This window comes from Nyctereutes procyonoides, unplaced genomic scaffold, assembly GCF_905146905.1.
Source record: "Nyctereutes procyonoides isolate TBG_1078 unplaced genomic scaffold, NYPRO_anot_genome, whole genome shotgun sequence".
Classification (NCBI taxonomy): domain Eukaryota; kingdom Metazoa; phylum Chordata; class Mammalia; order Carnivora; family Canidae; genus Nyctereutes; species Nyctereutes procyonoides.
Window position 1 is genome coordinate 61692631 of NW_026575046.1, and position 18050 is coordinate 61710680.

The 18050-nt window shown below is 38.2% G+C and overlaps 1 protein-coding gene and 1 non-coding gene across 2 annotated transcripts in view; both read right to left on the minus strand.

Annotated features, from left to right (window-relative positions):
- Window positions 1–18050, minus strand: part of LRMDA (leucine rich melanocyte differentiation associated) — a 1013426-nt gene that overhangs the window by 160109 nt on the left and 835267 nt on the right. The gene's annotated exons all lie outside the window — the stretch shown is intronic.
- On the minus strand, window positions 8145–8251 carry LOC129510064 (U6 spliceosomal RNA). The gene has a single exon (XR_008664506.1). It is a non-coding gene; the product is annotated as a U6 spliceosomal RNA (small nuclear RNA).

Consider the following 18050-nt stretch of genomic DNA (forward strand, 5'->3'; position numbering starts at 1 on the left):
TGTTGGTTTTTTTAGATAGCAACATCAGCTTTGAAATAAAGTCAAGAGTAGCATAAAACAGTATGACCCCAGGCAGAGTAGATTAAAGCCTTTTTCCAATCCCAGGCTTGTTGCTCTTTATAGCTGGATGGATTTTGTTTTTCTTCCCTTAAATAATTTTAGGTGGTAGTTGCGGAGGGGAAGCTCTTTGATTACACTAAAACAAAATCTTGTGTACAAGCAACTCCTTTGGCATAAAGCACAAGGCCAATTATCACTTTCTTTTTCCTTCCATTTTTCCCCCCCACTGGCACAAAATCTAAGAAAAGCCTCAAGGTGCAAATGATTTGCAGTCTATTTAACATCATGGTTATTTATTTTTATGAGACCTCATTATTGCTCTTTACCCTAAATTATAGGTACATTCTTGGCTCCATTTCCCACTCTTCATGAGCCCCAGAATAGTGTTTTCCCCCTATATTTCTAAATAATCTTCAATACTTCATCAATCAAATATTTAACATCTCATAGATGATGTGTTGGACCAAAGCTAAGATCTGTGAAATCCAGTAGTCCAAGCCAGAACTTTGTGCCTATCTTATGACATTAGAGTCGTTTCTGTTCCTATTTACTCTAAACATTCCTTGAAGGTAACCACTCTCCATCTACATGTCTGGATCCAGTTTCTAGGAACTGAGAAAGTGTTGTAAGTTGAATTATCCATAACCCTATAAAGGTCATGTTACCATTATCTCTTTTTTATGAAAAAGCACACTGAGCCTCAAAAAGGTGAAATAACCTTCCTAAGTCATAGGATATCTAAGAGAAAGTCAGAACTTGATTCCAGATACCCTGAGTTCCAGAGTCTGTGTGCTGATATTACATACACTCCCTGTCTTTGGTAATCCTTCCATAGAATGTTCTCTATAAATTTGAGGAAGACAGGAAAGACAGAAAAAGGCAGTGGTGGGGTGGATAGACAGAGTAAGCAAGAGAATTTCATGTTATCAAAAGTCAAGTCCTCAAACGGAGTTTGAACCTGCTTTTCCAGTTTTACTACCACCACTTCATCCTACGTTCCCATTAAACTGGTCTATGCTGGCTATACTAAGGATAAGGAATTTTTAAAAATCGATTTGTATATTGATCTTTTAACCTGCAACCTGCTGTATTCGCTTATTAATTCTAGTAGCTTTTCATAAATTCCACTGTATTTTCAATGTAGATGATCATTTAATCTATGAATAAAGATATTTTTTATTCTTCCTTTCCAGTCTAGATTGATTCTTTCTTTCTTTCTTTCTTTCTTTCTTTCTTTCTTTCTTTCTTTCTTTCTTCCTTCCTTCCTTCCTTCCTTCCTTCCTTCCTTCCTTCCTTCCTTTTCTTGTCTCACTGCACTGAGTAGAGGTAGCAAGCTGAGTAGAGGTAGCAATGCTGAGTAGAGGTAGCAAGCATGTATTTGTACACTTTTTAATAACAAAAGAATTATTTTGCAGGTATTGGGTAAAGCTTGGTGAAGTTAAAAGTGAGTTAAGAATCAGTCCCCAACCTAAGGATGTCATGACCTGGTGGAAGGTCTCCTTTCACTGGTAAGATGGAAATATCAATATAAATAAAGCTGGAAATATAAACCAGGACAGGCCCTTGAATAATAAAGGTGACAGCAGCAATAGGAGCCTTAATATTTACAGAAAGATTGATATGGGCCAGGATCTATTGAAAGTTCCTGATATATATTAACTCATTTGACTCTTCCCACTTATCCTCATTTCATAGGTAGGGAATAAGAGACACAGAAAGATAAGTGACTTGTGTCCCTATGGCCAGTATTCTTAAGTGCTACACTAAATTGCCTTCATCTTCATTAACAAGTATTGAGTGTCGGCTGTTTGCTAATTACTATGTCACTTTCAATTTCTTTAATAATCACAATAATCTTTTTTTACAAATGAAGGAACTGAGGTTCAGAGTTTAAGTGACCTCTCCAGGGTCACCCAACTAGCAGAAGATTCAGATCGAGGTGTCCTGAGTCCAAATTCAATATCCTTTCCACCACCCTCTGATTCCTCTTCAAATAGCTAATGTTTATATAATACTTTGAAGCTTACAAAATTCATCATCACACTTAAGTTCCTTAAATGGCACTTAAAGGAATTGAGATTTTATTCACTAGACAAAGGAGAATTTTGGTCAGTTTTTAAGAGAAAGGAAAAATATGAAAGAGAGGAGTATTTCTGGAAGGCCAGGGCAGCATTGTGCTAGATGGATTTTCCAGGGCAAGTGTACAAGCCTAACAGTTAGGAGACACTGCAACTCTCAGGAGGATCCACATTCACCTCTGAACCTATGATTCCTTCTCTCCCAACTCATTTGCCAGTCAGGAGAAGTCCTGTTTTAAATAATGTTCCTGGAGGGAACTCCCAGAAGAACAGAGATAATAAAAGTATTTCTTGTGTCACTTCTTCTCCCTGCATTTAACTTTCAGGAATACTTTTGTTAACTGAGAAGAGCACACTAAGGAACCATTATCACTGATACAAGGAGAAAACGGACGGTAGATTTCCTCAGCCATGTCCTGTCAGTGTCAACAATTTAACTAAACATATAATAGTCATAACCTCATCAGTGTTAAATTTTCTAGGTTTCTGGCACATATCTCTTCATCTCCCTCATTAAGTTTATAGAGTGTTCTTTGGTACATTTGCTCAGTATGAGGATTTCAGTTTCAACTGGCATATATTTGAGTCAAATAGAGGAATGATTTTTCTGCCTTAAGTAGTTAGCAGAATAAGAGAACATATGAAATGGACCAATGCCCAAAGCCAGGTACTTGGCAAATAACAGCAGATAGATTTGACCCCATCCATCACAATCCTGCCCCATTCACCGTGGGTGCATTACAGGTAGGCCAACTGAGCTAAAAATGTGAATAGTTATTTTGTTTTCATTATCTTCCTTGCTGTGTGCCCTACACACCATTCCTTGCTCAGGGACTTCCCTTATTCAGAAACGGAGGCCTAAGGTCCTCCTGATTACAATCCCACAAGGATGGTGACTCCAAACAAACTTCCCCAACACAAATCTGTCCCAACCTCCCTTCATTTTATCCTAATCTTAAACATGTTAGCATTTTGTGCTCAACCAAGTCAGATGAAAATGATGGTCAAAATATCATTCAGGCAAATATTTAAGTGATAGCAAGCTTGAGTGATTTCATTCCCAGGAGTGTCTTCATTTTAAAAAGGAGTACCCAGAATCAGGATTGCCTTAACCTATAGACAAAGGTTAATTATAAATGTGGAACACCATGGAGCTTCAGGATGGGGGCTCTTCCAGCATCCACCAAAAATGCCCTGTGAGAAACAGCTAAAACTCCATTATCATATTTATACCTCGAGTCTCCATCTGTGACATAGGGATATAACCCTGACTTTACAGGATTATTATAATCTAGGAAAATAATATGACCTCTCAGGATTACTATGGAGATTAAACTACTTGGTTAATAATTGTTACAAACCTCTTAGAAAGCTATCAATTACCATGCAGAAGTGAGAGGTTTATAGAAACTTCTGAGTTTTGCCTTTTACACAAGGAACCACTTGATCAACCTCCATTGGGGTTGGAAGATATGGGAAACCTCCTGTGGAGTGAGTCTATTTCAGTCAGATAGGGTTGTGACTTCTAGCTCTACTTGCCGGGTTCAACTACAGATTAGTTATCCTAGCTCTAGTTTCTCAACCACCCACACAAAATACAGCCCTGACTTCTTAGATGGGCTAAAGAGAAACCATTTTTACCACTGGCAGCAGAGGCTGTTTGGGACCTACTCATGAAGGTGTCATACTAACACTGTGTGAACCAGTAACAGCCAAGAATGTGCTTCAAGAAGAAAGATAAAGAGGCACCTGAGTGGCTCAGCTGGTTAAGCTCTGTCTTTGGCTCAGGTCACGTTCTCAGGGATCTGGGATGGAGCGTTGCATGAGGCTCTCTACTCAGCGGGTATCTGCTTCTCCCTCCCTCTCTCTCTCTTTCTCAAAGAAATAAATAAAATCTTTTTTTTTTTTTCAAAAAAGAAGAAAGATAAAACTTGTGATGATTTTACTTTGAAAGAGATCTTGACTTAAAACCATACAAATCTTTATATTTTTATCTAGAATGGGTTTCTTGGACCTTCAAAGCCTGCTGTCTTCTTGGATATTAAGGCATGGTGTATACCTTCTTTCACTACTTTGCATGCCGAATCTTCCTAGAATATTAGAGGTCTACTTGATTATATATAAAGGTAAATAAATTCTAGATATCTGAGGGACATTGAATTATGGGGAAATGAGGATTTCATAATTCCTGATCAGATTATCAGAGAAGAATAGTATTGAAGAATATCCTGACATTCACTTTATTTTACAGAGTGGGGAACTGAGACCTGAGCTTAAAGCCACATACTGGAGTTATGGCAGATCTGAAATGCAGACCTGTGGATAGTGTATGCACTCTACCATTGTGTCCCTTTCCCTCTGTCATTCATGCTATCAGCACTAGTCAATCAGAAGGTGCCCTTTCTTGTAACTACCCTGTCTTGCCATTGTTCTCTAGGAATTAATAAATCAATAGCATCCCATATTTTAATCTTCTTCCTTCCTTCCCAGGGTGTTCTCATGTTTCCTCCTCAGGTTTCAGGTCAGTGCTGTGAACTAATAGGCCTTTAACTCAATGGGCCACCTGCAGTATGTTCTATGGCCTATAGCCAGCGTGCATGCGCCAGACAGAAGAAAGAAGAGACTTCATCATGGGGATAGGAAGAATGATGCCCCCTGCCAACCATCTCTGTGGTGGTGAGGCTGATGACAGCATGCAGAGCACACAACTCTGGCTGGATGCCAAACATCTGGGCTCAAAACCAAGCAACCAAGTTGTTCAAATCAAAGAAAAACTAATCAACAAATATTTTCAGTGCCTACTATGTGCATTCAGACAGCTGTGGTTAGAATGGATGACATTTGAGTCTTACTCAACCCCCCAAATTCCACTGCTCTCTGTCCCAGATGCCTGATATTATATTAATCAAATATTCATGTTTTCAACTGAGCATCTGTTGGCATATGTTGATGTACAGACAAAACCAAAAGTAATGAATTATTTCTTTAGTACATTAATGGTGCTTTTGTCAAGCCTCATAGAGTAAGACTGAGAATAGTCTACCTCAGGCCATCGGCCATTTCTAAGATTGCCATCCCTCTTGCTGTCTCCTGCTCTATCAGAATGCAGAGAAGCTAGGAGTGCCATGTTTCCTCCCACAGCTCCAGGGAGATATTCAGGTGAGGACACCACCAGAGGCAACATCTTTCTGAAATCACTGGTTGCCTCTAGGCTCCAAAGCACTCAATGCCAAGAGGGAACCCTGTGCATAATTTGGCATCTGTGGTGCTCCAAGAACAAAGGATATAATATCCCTTTGTTTCTGGACATCCTAAAGTTAAAATGACATCTTGGCTGACAATTATGATTCTGCATTCTTTTATAAATCATGTTATTTCTGAAAGAACTTAAAGCAGGTGAATGAACATTCAGTTGCCTCGTTTCTGGCATTTCTCCTATGAGGACTGTCAGGGCCTTTACTAATATTACCACCAAGTATTGCAGCCATGAAATGAATAAAGTCAAGGGATTTGCTATTAGCATGCTTTAGGCCATTTACTGTTTTCATTCTTCAATAAGAGGAAACAGCCACTGAGGTGAAGATGGGAAAACCTCTCCATATGTGATGGCGGTCTCTGATTTTTCAAGGTCCCCTGGCTATTGTCAAATAGGCTTTGTACACACTTCAGTTAGCATAATCATGCTTGTTGTCTTCCTTGCTTTCACAATGACCTCTAAGCTACTCAAAGTCATCAGGTTCTTCCAGGGGCCTCACTCCTCATGGCACTATGGCACCAAGGACAAGGACTTGCACAATAATTAAGACAGGGAGTTTATGGACAAGCAAAGAAGGAACCACTGAAGCCAGACTTGCTCATAACATTCCCAAAGGGAATTAGACATGTGAGAATCTGGAAATTTGGGTGTCTATATCCTGGAGCTCCTTCTTTAAAAGTGTGAAATCAAAGACCCCGTTGGTCATTTCCCTTTTGAACTCACCCTGCCCACTAGAGATGGTGACTTCTGTAGCTGGTCTGCTCCTGGAGCCACCAGGTTTTCTTACTGTCTGTGCTTACCTACTTAAGAAAAAGTACATTAGGAAGTGTTTTTCTCAGGAATGTCACCTCTAAATCTCAGCTTCCTTTCCTAAGTACATGAATAAACCTGGACAACCTATGGGAAAACCAAAAATTTCCATATCCAGGGACTATGCTGTTCTGGACAATACTCTGGATAAAATTAGAAAAAAGATACCCCACTGATGCACCTTACAGACACATGGCTTGATGAGTGGAGCCAGGGCTGGATTTTGATCATGCTGACTTGCCTCCTTGGTTTGTGGAAATCTGGTAGTACTTTCTCACCCTTAAACCCAGAAGCTGGATCAGATTCTGAATGGTCTACCTCCTCTCCTCTGAGCTCCTCTCTGACTCCCTTCAGTACAGAAAATCCTCCAAGGCTCTAGTCAAGAAAGGCTTCCCAAACTGCTTCATCCACAACAAAAGTTTCAACTCCGAAGTCCAAACTCCTTTTATATTCTCAACCCCACTCCCAGCTCAGTAATGGTCTTACAGAGGAGAAAGACTTTGGGAGAGGGTGGAGCATATCCATATCTCCTCTTGCCTCAATCCACATCATACTAATTTAATTGCTTGCACTCTTAACCTTGTTCTACCTTTCCCATCTGACTCTTTACAACAGGGGTTTTCCACTAACTCAATGTTTTTGTTACCAACTTTGCTTGTCTGCCTGAAAATGGAAAGACAAAAATTCTAAAGCTACGCTGCCTATACTCTGCCCATGCCAACTCCTCTGTGGAATTTTGTTACATGTTACCCAAAGATGACCCTAGCCTACAAGCTGGAGTTTCTTTACTATTGAAGAACTATTTCTGCAAAAAACTTTGAAGTTGTCATTTTCATTTAAAAAATAAGATGATAAAACACACACACAAGCCATTATTTGTAAAATGCCTACAGATGATGAAGAGGAATGCATATCAATATATATACATGCATGCATATGAACAAGGGAGCACATATGTATGTGTCTACCCATGGAGGCCAAGTGAAACTTTCAACTGGAGAGTGGTTAAATACTAAGGAAAATGACAGGAATCAAGAGTGATTTCAAATTTCTTGTAGCTTTTCCTTCCACCACTCCCTCCAGACTAAAAAAAAAAAAAAAAAAATGTGTTTTCAGAATTCCATTTAAATTTGATACTTAAATTAGCTTTGAAAAGCAGTCACATGGGTGGCAGATATGCAGGGGTTACCAAGCAGGGGTCTCATTGTGGTATGAGAATGATTGCTAGCTAGAAAAGGGGATTTTCTAGTCCTCTTCTGGTATTGCTTAGCTAAATAAAGTCTGACACCTCTGCCCCTCAGTGCTTTATATCTTAGATTCTTTCCAGGGTTTACTAGTGTTCTGTGGTTATATTACTTAAAAGTTATGTGGATATTTAGAATAATGACTACCATGTCCATGATGACCACCAATGCCACCACCATTATCATCCTGATTTCCTTTCTTTCTAGAACAATTTGCAATTGCCCAGTTATACCTGTACCTTAAGTGGTGAACAAAAAATTGATTTCCTAAGTTTGCAAGGAAGAATAGAGATAGAATCTTTAGTAACTTAACCAATAAATCTGGGTGGTGCCAATTTCAAACTTCACAAACGCCAAAGAGCCCAGTACAAGACTCTCTCTAATTCTAATGATGGAAGCCCCTTCTAACTGGGTTTCCACAGTAGCTGTCAAGGGTAATGATGGAAATTCCAATAAAAGCTTAATCTTCAGAGAGCTTGAGCTCTGCTTATGGTCCCGAATTTGGGCCAGGTGCTTTTCAAATACTCCCTAACCTAATATTTTGGGACTACATTTAGTGCTCAGTGTGTCTTTCTTTTACCATGAGGATGCATGCAACTGTTTATACTGCATATAACTTATGAGACTGGACATGTCATTCATCCACTAAACAAAAAGATAGACTCAGCTTCTTAACCCAAAGAAATAAGACCTTACATATATATAGAACACGTCATGAATTTGCATGCCATCCTTGCACAGGAGCCATGCTAATCTTTTCTGTACCGTTCCAATTTTAGGATATGTGCTGCTAAAGCAAGCACAAGATCTATTTGAGAGACAGAATGATAAGTGGTTAAAATCACAGGTTTTGGAATCACACAGACCAGCAATAACTTTAATATCTATGTTAAGAGAGGGTAGCACCTGAGAATACCCAGATGTGTTTTTTGTACAGATTATTCTTCCCTTACCTCACCGTATACAGTTGTTGGCACATAGATGGACTCAATAAATATTTACTGAACAAAATTAATCCATTCTCATATTGAACAAATTTACTTTCACTTATATGGGACTCCATAATTTTTAAGTAATCTGATACTGTGTTCCTTGCAATTTCTTTAAGGTAGAGTTTGGGGTTTAAGATATTGGTGTCTTTGTCCCACCTCATCTATAAAGCTTCCCTGACAATTCCAGTCTACCCTACTCTCTTTTTTCTGACTCCATTATACTTATTCCAGGTCCCACTCACTTTGGCACATACGTGATATCTTATCTTGCCATGTAAAATGTGTTTCATAAACACATCATCCTTCCTAAGAGCCTATAAGTTCTTCAAGGGCAGAGGCCATATTTGATATTTATTTTGTATATCCCACAGCACGCAACACAATATAGAGCCCATAGCAGGCTCTGAACAAGTACCTGTTAAATTGAGTTGCATTTTAAGGACAGCATTCCATTGCCAGTGATGATTTTATTTCAGAGAATTATCAAAAGGCTGTATTCACTACTCATTTCACCCAAATTAAGCCCATGGGTCCCTACACTTGAAGTGCTAGTTAGGAAGCAAAGGATCAGAAGGCAGCTGCTTACTTTCAACAAAGAAGTGATTGCATTTCAGCAACGGATTGCAGGATTTCACATATTAGTCACTAGCAGCTCCTAGACAAACCCTTTCGTGTTATCAAGTATAAAAAGTAACCAAGAGACATGTCAAATATCAATTTCCAATTACTTTTCTGTAATGCATTTCTGCTACTTGGGATAATTCCCAAGGGATCTGTTGCCCCTTATCAGCTCAGATCAGGCTTACCTTTCAAACAGGTAACACTCCACTTGGCAGCACACTGTTCAGCCTCAATATTAAAATGTCCTTCTCTGACACTCACATTCTCTTGTGAAGTCTTCAATATTGGCTTACAATGTCACTGGAGACCTGGCCCAAATGTGGAAGGCCTTCTGATATTATACCCTGAAGTATTTGCATTGGAGTGGGATGGCGCTAATAAACACCTGTGGTGAGCTGTTGTCACTAAGGTTTCCTAAGCCTTAACTCACATTGAGATGTTCAATGTGGGCACAAAGACTCGTGCAGCAGTGCAGCACTTTTGCACTGTCAACTCCAGCCAAAGGGGAAAGAAATAAGAGAGTCTTAACTTTGATACTCAAAACACAGAACAACATTTCTACTCTCCAGATCACAGAAAGCAGGCCACAAACTAATTGAAAAAATCTTTGGTATTAGGGATGTTAAAACTGAGGATCTGCAAAAAAAAAAAAAAGCAGAAATCACATGTCCCCTTTATTACAAAGTAATGGGAAAGTATTTGGAAAAACCAGGAAACATCTCTGGGTTCATAAATCAGCCCAGTTGGAGGGAAACGCAAATGGCCAGCACCTGGAATGAGCCTTCATCTGGAGCAGGAGAGCAGCGTAAGCTGTGCACTGTGATTAATGACTTGAGTGAAAGGTCTCAGTTGAGGCTGAACAATTAACTTGTTCTCTCCACATCTCAGAACTCTCCACAGCATAACTATGTCTTCCCTGATTGTTCATATTTACTAAAATTCAAGCCAGTCTGGGAAGCTTCGAACATGTCATCAGACTGTTTTTGACTATCGGGAAAGCCCTGGTGTTTGACAGGACTACTTTCATCAAATCATCTGGGTTGACTCCACATGCACGTCTCAACCTTTCAGTTCCTTTTCAAGTTTAAGAACCATCTTAAATGAGGCAATGGCATTGGCCTCGATCTGTCGAAGAAAAAAAAAGTCAGCTCAGAGGATTGCAAATGGACAGCATATGGCCTGGCTTGTTTCTGGTCATTCCCAAAAAAAGTTCTTAGGGAATTGAATGTCCGTGAGATTAATGGTTCCCTCCTGTCCTGCCTTTATCCTGTGGAATAGGTTTCTCTAATCTCTTTCAGGCCCTCTCAAGCATTTACATTAAACCAATCACTCCTCCTGAATCTACAAACAAGACTCTGATAAGACCTACTAGAACTTAAAGAAGTTTCCAAACCTCCTTCCCTTTCTCCTGGAGGTGAATGTTTAGATGGGAAAGAAGGACAGGTATCTCAGAAGTTCCTGTTGTATGTGGAAGTACCCAAGGAATCTGGTTGCTTCATTTAACCTTCTAAACCTGTTTTATTTGTGACAAATGGATGTACCAAATGTGGATATGGCCCTGCACATAGTAGGATTGGAAGGGTACTGAGTGCTTTGGCTAAGTAGTTCTGCCACACTGGCCTGCCATAAGAGCTGTCCTTTACCTCCCCTCTTGCCCACCCCATCCACAACTATTTTTATCAGTGAAGACTCCTGCCCCCAGAAGATACATCAAAAACAACAGTAACAACAACAATAACAGTATAGAAGCAGGAGCAACAATGACATGTATATGGTATTACTATGAGTCACAAACTTTCTAAAACACTTCACTTGTATCAACTCATAGGATCCTCACAACAATGCCACTAAGATCTGTATTACTACTATAGCCAATTTACAGAGATAGAAGAGTCAAGTAACTTGCCCAAGATCACAAAGCCAGGAAGTGGCAAAGCCAGGATTGAAACACAGGTCTCAGGTTTAAGTTCTTCATGCTATCCTATAAGGTCCTATATGGCAACTACGCTCTCTAGAGGTAGTGGTCCCCATCCACAACTGCTGATGAGGTTAGGGAAGCAAGCCTTCTAGCATAGCACCTACTTTGGAGTCAGGCTTCTTGAGTCCTGCTTCTGCTCCTCAGTGTGTAACATCCAAATGAGTTCTGAGTCTCTGTGCCTTAGTTGTCCTCATCTGTAAAATCAGTACCAACTAAGATCTACCTTATAAGGTTTTTGTGAGAATTGGTGAGATAATGTATATGTAGTACAGCACACTGCCTAGAACATGGTAGTTGCTTAATAATCATAGCTTTGGTTAGTATAAATCTGATTAGTTAATATTACTAAAGCAGCTAGAAAAGATGAGCAGAAACAATCACAGCTTGGACTATAGGTATGGAAAAGCAAGAGACTAGAATACTAGGATACTAAAAAATACTGGAGATGGATACCTACCTTCCTGCTCTGACCCAATTTAAACAGCCTCTAGGTTAGCTTATCTACAGGAAAGAAAAAATTCTAATTTTAAAAATATACTACATCAACAAAACAAAAAACAAACCAAACCAAAACAAAACAAAAGATGTCCAGACTGAGAGAATTAGATTCTCCCTGAAATTCCACGTGCAAAAGCAGGACAGTGAGGTATCCTTCATAGCCTCTTGTGGCTGCTCCAGCATCAAGCCTGGAGCTGCATCCTTCATTCTGCATTTCCTACATGCTCCTGCCCACCCCTGACACATCACATTCTTTGCATCAATACCGACTGGCGCCAGAACACACTAAATTGCCTTTGACTACATTTAACTGATCTAGTATTTTTTTATGATTCTTTCTTGTTGTACCATTTTTCACTTTTGACTTTATAATTCTCTGCTGACTTTAAATAAAGCGTTGCCAGACTACCCAAGGTGGTTTTTAATAGAGATTTAGGGGCTAGGTTGTGCTGTGGTTTGGATTCAGATTCTACTCCAGCAACAAGGGGAAATTAACTAGGTGGTTTCATCTCAAGTGCCCATTTATACTCGGAATGGACAGAGAGTTTATCTTCTTCCAAGCCTTGTAATCATGACACGACAAAGTGATTTTCAAGAAATTAAAAATTAGGTAGCAATAGCTTCTTTACCACAAAACCACTACACAGTGTCCCTGTCAGCCAAGATGACTGGGATCTACAAAGACAGCAGGAGGATCACTTGCTGAGTGGCAGGGAGGAATTTAACCACATTCTGTCCGATGCCAAAGACAATGCTTATTCTCCTTAAGTTGGGGAACTCAAATGACCCTACACCAGCTACGGCAGCCTGCCTCCAGGCCTCCTCCCTCCACCGTGCTGTCCCTCGTCCCCACTGTCTTCTGCCCAGATGAGACACTGGAAGCCAGCTGGCCTTTAATCACTGGGAAAGGTGACCTGACTAGCAAAAAACCCTGAGTTAGATAAGCAGTCAGTCCGCAAAATTAACATTGCCTTTTTAGAGGAGAATAACCTTAAGTTAACTACATCTTGAAAATCTAAAATGAAATAAAATGAAACTGAGTATGATTTTGGCTTTGTCTTGCTTTTCATGATTAAGTAATGCTTGCTTCATTACAAAGGGATAGACATAACATATATAAACTACTGAGAATGGAGGTTTTAAAAATATCTGTGTACCCATCACCAAGCTTACAAATAAATAAATCTCTTCAGTTGTTCCTCTCAGGTCTGACTTCTTTGCCTCCACTTACTGCCAGTGGTAAAAGCAACCTTGAACTTTGAGTTTTTTATTCCATGGTTTTCTTCCTCATTTTGCCACCTCTGAAAGAATCCTTTTAAAATATTGTTTTAATTGGCATTTTTGGACTTTATATAAATGATCTCATTCAGTTTCTTTCTCTCCCCATTTTATAAGTTCATCCATGGTGAATGTTACTCAACTTTATTTAATAAACTATTTGGGTTATTTCCAGTTTTTCTATTTGGTTTTGTTTTGCTCTTACAGACAATAGTGTGACTATAGTTCAAATTGATCTGAACATGTTCAATAGCTTGTCCTGGGTTAGTGTCCTGGGAAGAGAATTACTAAATTTTAGGGCTTGCATACATTCACTAGATAATAACAGATTTCGTTCCATAGCAGATAAGCTAATTAATACTTCCACCAAAATAGCTTTTGAGTTTCTGTTGCTCTACAGCTTTGTCAGCACTTGGTAGTGCCAGATTTTTAAATTTGGCTGAACCAGTAAGTACAAAATGTATCTAGTTGTTTTAATTTATACTTCCACATTTAATTTAATCATTGAACAATGCTTAGGTAGTCTGAAGAGAAATTCTTCATTCAAAATAAGCATGAAATGCAGTCTTTATATAAAGTGGGTGTGATTCTATGGCTACACAGAAAGATACCATGTATGACATATGGGGCACCTGGGTGGCTCAGTCAGTTAAGTGTCTGACTCTAGGTTTTGGATCAGGTCATGATCCCATGGGTCAGGAGATCAAGCCCCACATCAAGCTCCCTGCTCAACAAGGAGTCTGTTTGATATTCTCTAGCTCTGCCCCTCCTCCCACTTGTGCACACTTTCTCTAAAATAAATAAACACATTTTTTTAAAAAAGAAAGATACCACGTACACAGACATTTAAGAATTAATATTAATATGCCTATTTCTCTATCTGCTATCATACAGCAGGACTGATAAGCTAGAGTCATAGACAAATATGGCCCACCACCTGTTTTATAAATAATTTTTTACTGGAACATGGCCATTTATATTTATGTATTACCTAAGAATATTTTCACACTATGATGACAGAGTTGAGTAGTCACAACGAAGACCACCTGGCCTGCAGAGCCTAAAATATTTACTACCTGGCCTTTTACAGAAAAAGTTATTGACCTGTGACTTAGAGCATCTCTACTTCTTTGCGTAGAACCTCACATTCAACATGCTCCCTTGAATCTGTTCCTTCCAAAATGCCATTCCTCATAAAATGGCTTTACCTCCCAACAAAGTTATCCAGGCTAAAGGCCTGACAGTCATCTCCTGCTCTTCTCTCCTATTCACCCTCTACAACTAATTAGTGAATATCACCCAAGTATCCAATCTTCACACCAGTCCTGCAAAGTCCTCTTCCCTACACCAAAGGCCAGCCCTTTGTTCAAGCCTTGCATGGACTTAGGCAACCCTTCACCCAATGACTCAGTCCTTGGCGTTCCCATGTTTCACAGGCACTCGTAACCCTTTACCACATTTGTTTAAGTTTCTTTCTGTTATCTTCACCTCAACTGTAAATTTTTTTAGGAGGAGAGCAGAGAAGCCTTGGGAAAAGAGATTCCTTGTCAGTGTCATTCAGTGTTGTGGTCCTTGAATTATTGTATGTGGATGAATCACCAGAAGAGCTCATTAAAAATAAGAGATGCTGGGGTGTCACCTCAGGCCCACTGAATCGAAAGCCCAGCAAGTAGGTGCTCAAGCATCTTTACCTAACAGATGCTCCCTGGGAGATTCTTATGTAGGCTTGAGAAGCACATATCTAATCAAAGCTTCCTGGATACTCCCCTTAGTTCTATCCCACCCTACCACATTGTCCATGAGGGGTATCTAGTGCTGTGGAGGCTTCCCCCACACCTTTGCTTGGATACTAGAGCTTCCCTAAATTACTCCACACTCTTTCCGGGTCCCAGAAGAAGCCTGATTTGAGAGGATATTTGTATACTTTATTTAGGGCTGAATTCTGATCTTCAATCTTTGTTGTTCATTGAATTGGTTGTGTTCCTAGTTAATGAAAGGATCTACCCCCTACCCTGAGCAACTTTATTGCTCAGCATACAAAAAATATGAATCTCCTGTTATAACTTAGTACTGTTTCCTTGCATATACCATACCACCTAGGACCTGCCCAAGGGAAAAGGCATGTAAACATTTGTACAATGTATATAAGAATGTGTGTTTTTTCTTAAATTTTTACTATCTTCTTCATTTTCAACATATTACAGATCATTTAATATGTAAAAAAAAACAAATGTTAATAGAAGGGTTAGACCAATGACAATACCAATAAGATGCTGTTAGTATTTATTAGAGATTTTTCTTATTAGACTTAATTTTTTCCTAAATTGCATGTGACCCATTATCATTATGCTTGGTGGATAATATAACAAAACAAAATTACCAGTCCATTTTACTCAAGGAGAAAGCCTAAGCTTCCTTGGGTTTTATAACACCAAGCATAGCACAAATTTAAGAAATTTTTCCAGTGCTGCACTCAGTGATTTTTAGGGGTCTATTTTCCCCAGAGGCATGTAAGTACTAAAATTGCATTGGATTGCGTTTTGCTCTCAGCGGGTGAGAAAGTGCATAGTCAATGGGTTATTTGCCATTCTTTATTTCCATTTTATGCAGTCACATGGAGGTATCTCTCAGGTGGTTGTTGAAGTTTACTAGACACTCAGGAGCCATCTTGTGCTTTCTCTAAATGACATTTATAATCTATAACCAAAGGGGTTGTCTATGAAGCCATTGGTGCAGTATACCTAAACTCTGCTTTGTGTTGATTCAGGTTACAGAGACCAGATCTACTCCTATGAGATTCCAACAGGGGGGAAATCACATCCATGTATCTAAACAATATCTATAGGTCTACAAACAGAGATACAAGGTCTGATTTAGGTGCTGATAATGACAACATTTGAAATCAGTATAAAGGGGATAAAGGCCCTCAGAACATGCAGATCAATGAATAACAAAGGGGCTACGTAAAAACCACACCAGCGATTTTGCTAAATCTTTATTAATCTATTAATAAAAGCACTAAATTCTGTAAATACAGTGTCAGTATGCTTTCTTTCAACCGGATATCTCCAATTAACCATCACTTTCATGCTTCACTAAGGCTCTGATCATTGATGCTCTTAACGGGATTCCTGAAATACTGAAAAAGCCAGAAGTGCTTTCTTGAATCATCAAGAAAAATCAAAATTCATTCAGTGTAGTTCTATTGTTAAGTGTACGTTATCGGGGGGCAGCATGGAACAGAGGGAAGAATGCAGACCTCACAGCATTAGATCTGGTTTTGAACCTCACAAAGGACACTTATTAGCCCTTGGGACCTTGGATAAACTACATAATATCTCTCTAAGCTTCAATTTCCTCATATAAAATGGGGATAATATCTAGCTTCAGGAGATATTTTCAAGATTAAATGAGACCATGTACATATGTAAAACACCAGCACAGTGCCTGGCTCTAAAGAAATCACTCGGCAAATAGCAGCTAGTATTAATGCTAATGTCTTCCTTCCCATTTTCAGTAAATCGGTGATCCATGCGATATACCCATGTACCTCTTTACTTTTTTCTCTGTACCTCTTTATTTACTTGAATATTTGATTCATATATATATCCCACCCTTTAATAATGATGCAGTATAGAAAGTATATTGTGGATTCTCAGCACTGGGTTATTTAAATTTGAAGAAGCAAAGGAATGTTTTCAAAGAAACTTTCTTCGTCACAGTCCTTGGGAAAACAAAGTTTCAAAGTCCCACAATGGTTAGTTACAAAACACCCAAAGCTCCTGCCTTCTTTGGATCTTTTATTATTTTTACTAATAGTATTACTTAAGTAAAATATTAGCATATTTTAATAAAAATCCAGATACTGAAAAAGCTAGGGTTTTTTTTTGTTTTGTTTTGTTTTGTTTTTACCTTCTTCTACTTTTTGCTACTCCAATCAGGGTATTCCCCCAAAAGTAACTACTTTAGGGGTTTGTGTCTATCCTTTAAAAATTATTTCTATGCGTTTATACACAGACAGGTGTACGTTTCTGTACCTGTGTGTGAGAGTTTTTGTGCTTATTTTAAATACATAAATTCTATCCTAGTGTACAAATGTTTTATACTCAAATGCTTTTTGCTCAAAAATATGTCCTGAAGTCATTCTGTGTTAAAATCTTATTTATCTTACTTCTTTTTAATCTACCTTAACTTTTTAAAAAACTGCTGTACAGCATTCAATATCATGATTTACCATATTTAACCATTTTTTCCTGATAGGCATATAATTTCTCTTTGCATTTTTTTCACTACAAGAAAAGCATTGCAATGAACATCATTCTATATACTATGCTTTGGACATGTGTAACTTAGGTTATACGTTCTATGAATTTTATTTCAGCCTTTTAAAAAAATCCAATTTATTTTGAATCATGGTTCAAAATTTAAAAATAAATACAAGAGTACAGTGAACAGTCTTTCTCCCACCCTAATCGTGCCATGTACCTGTTTCTCCTCATCCATTGGTAGTCATTATCTATCATTATCCATCTTTCAGAGTTTTTTTTTAAACATAGATTCTTATTGTTCCATCTTTTATGTATAAATAATGGCATGCTATATATATTGTTTTGTACCTTGTTTTATTCCCTTAATGATATATACTGCATAGACTCACATATTAAGTATGTAGGAGCTTCCTAATTCTTTTGAGAGAGTCACACAACATTCTACAGATTGGATGTACCATAATTTAACGATTTCTCAACTGATAGCTCTTTTATTATTTCCCTTGGTTAGCTAGCATATCTGCTCTATAATAAATACTATCATATATATGTCATTTTACATATGGAAGCATTTCTGGGAGTACAATTGCTGATCTGTTTTTATACTAGGCTGCTAAGAATTTTATTGCTGATTTCTTTGAACACTTCACATATCAGAAACATATATAATCTATCATTGCCTGTGATATAGTTTCCTAATATTTTTTAAGTTCACTGTCTTTTGACCTTGCATAGTCTTTTCCTCCCTATGTAAAAGGGTTTTTAAAAATAAAATCAATAGGTCTTCGTTTTTTCTTAATAGGTTAAAATTTTTAATAGGTTATATATTTTTAATATTTAAAAAATATTTTAACAGGTTAAATTTTTCAGTGTTTTAGGGCTTTATATATGTATATGTATATATGTATATGTATATGTATATATATTATATGTAATTATATTATATATAGTATTATATATTATATAT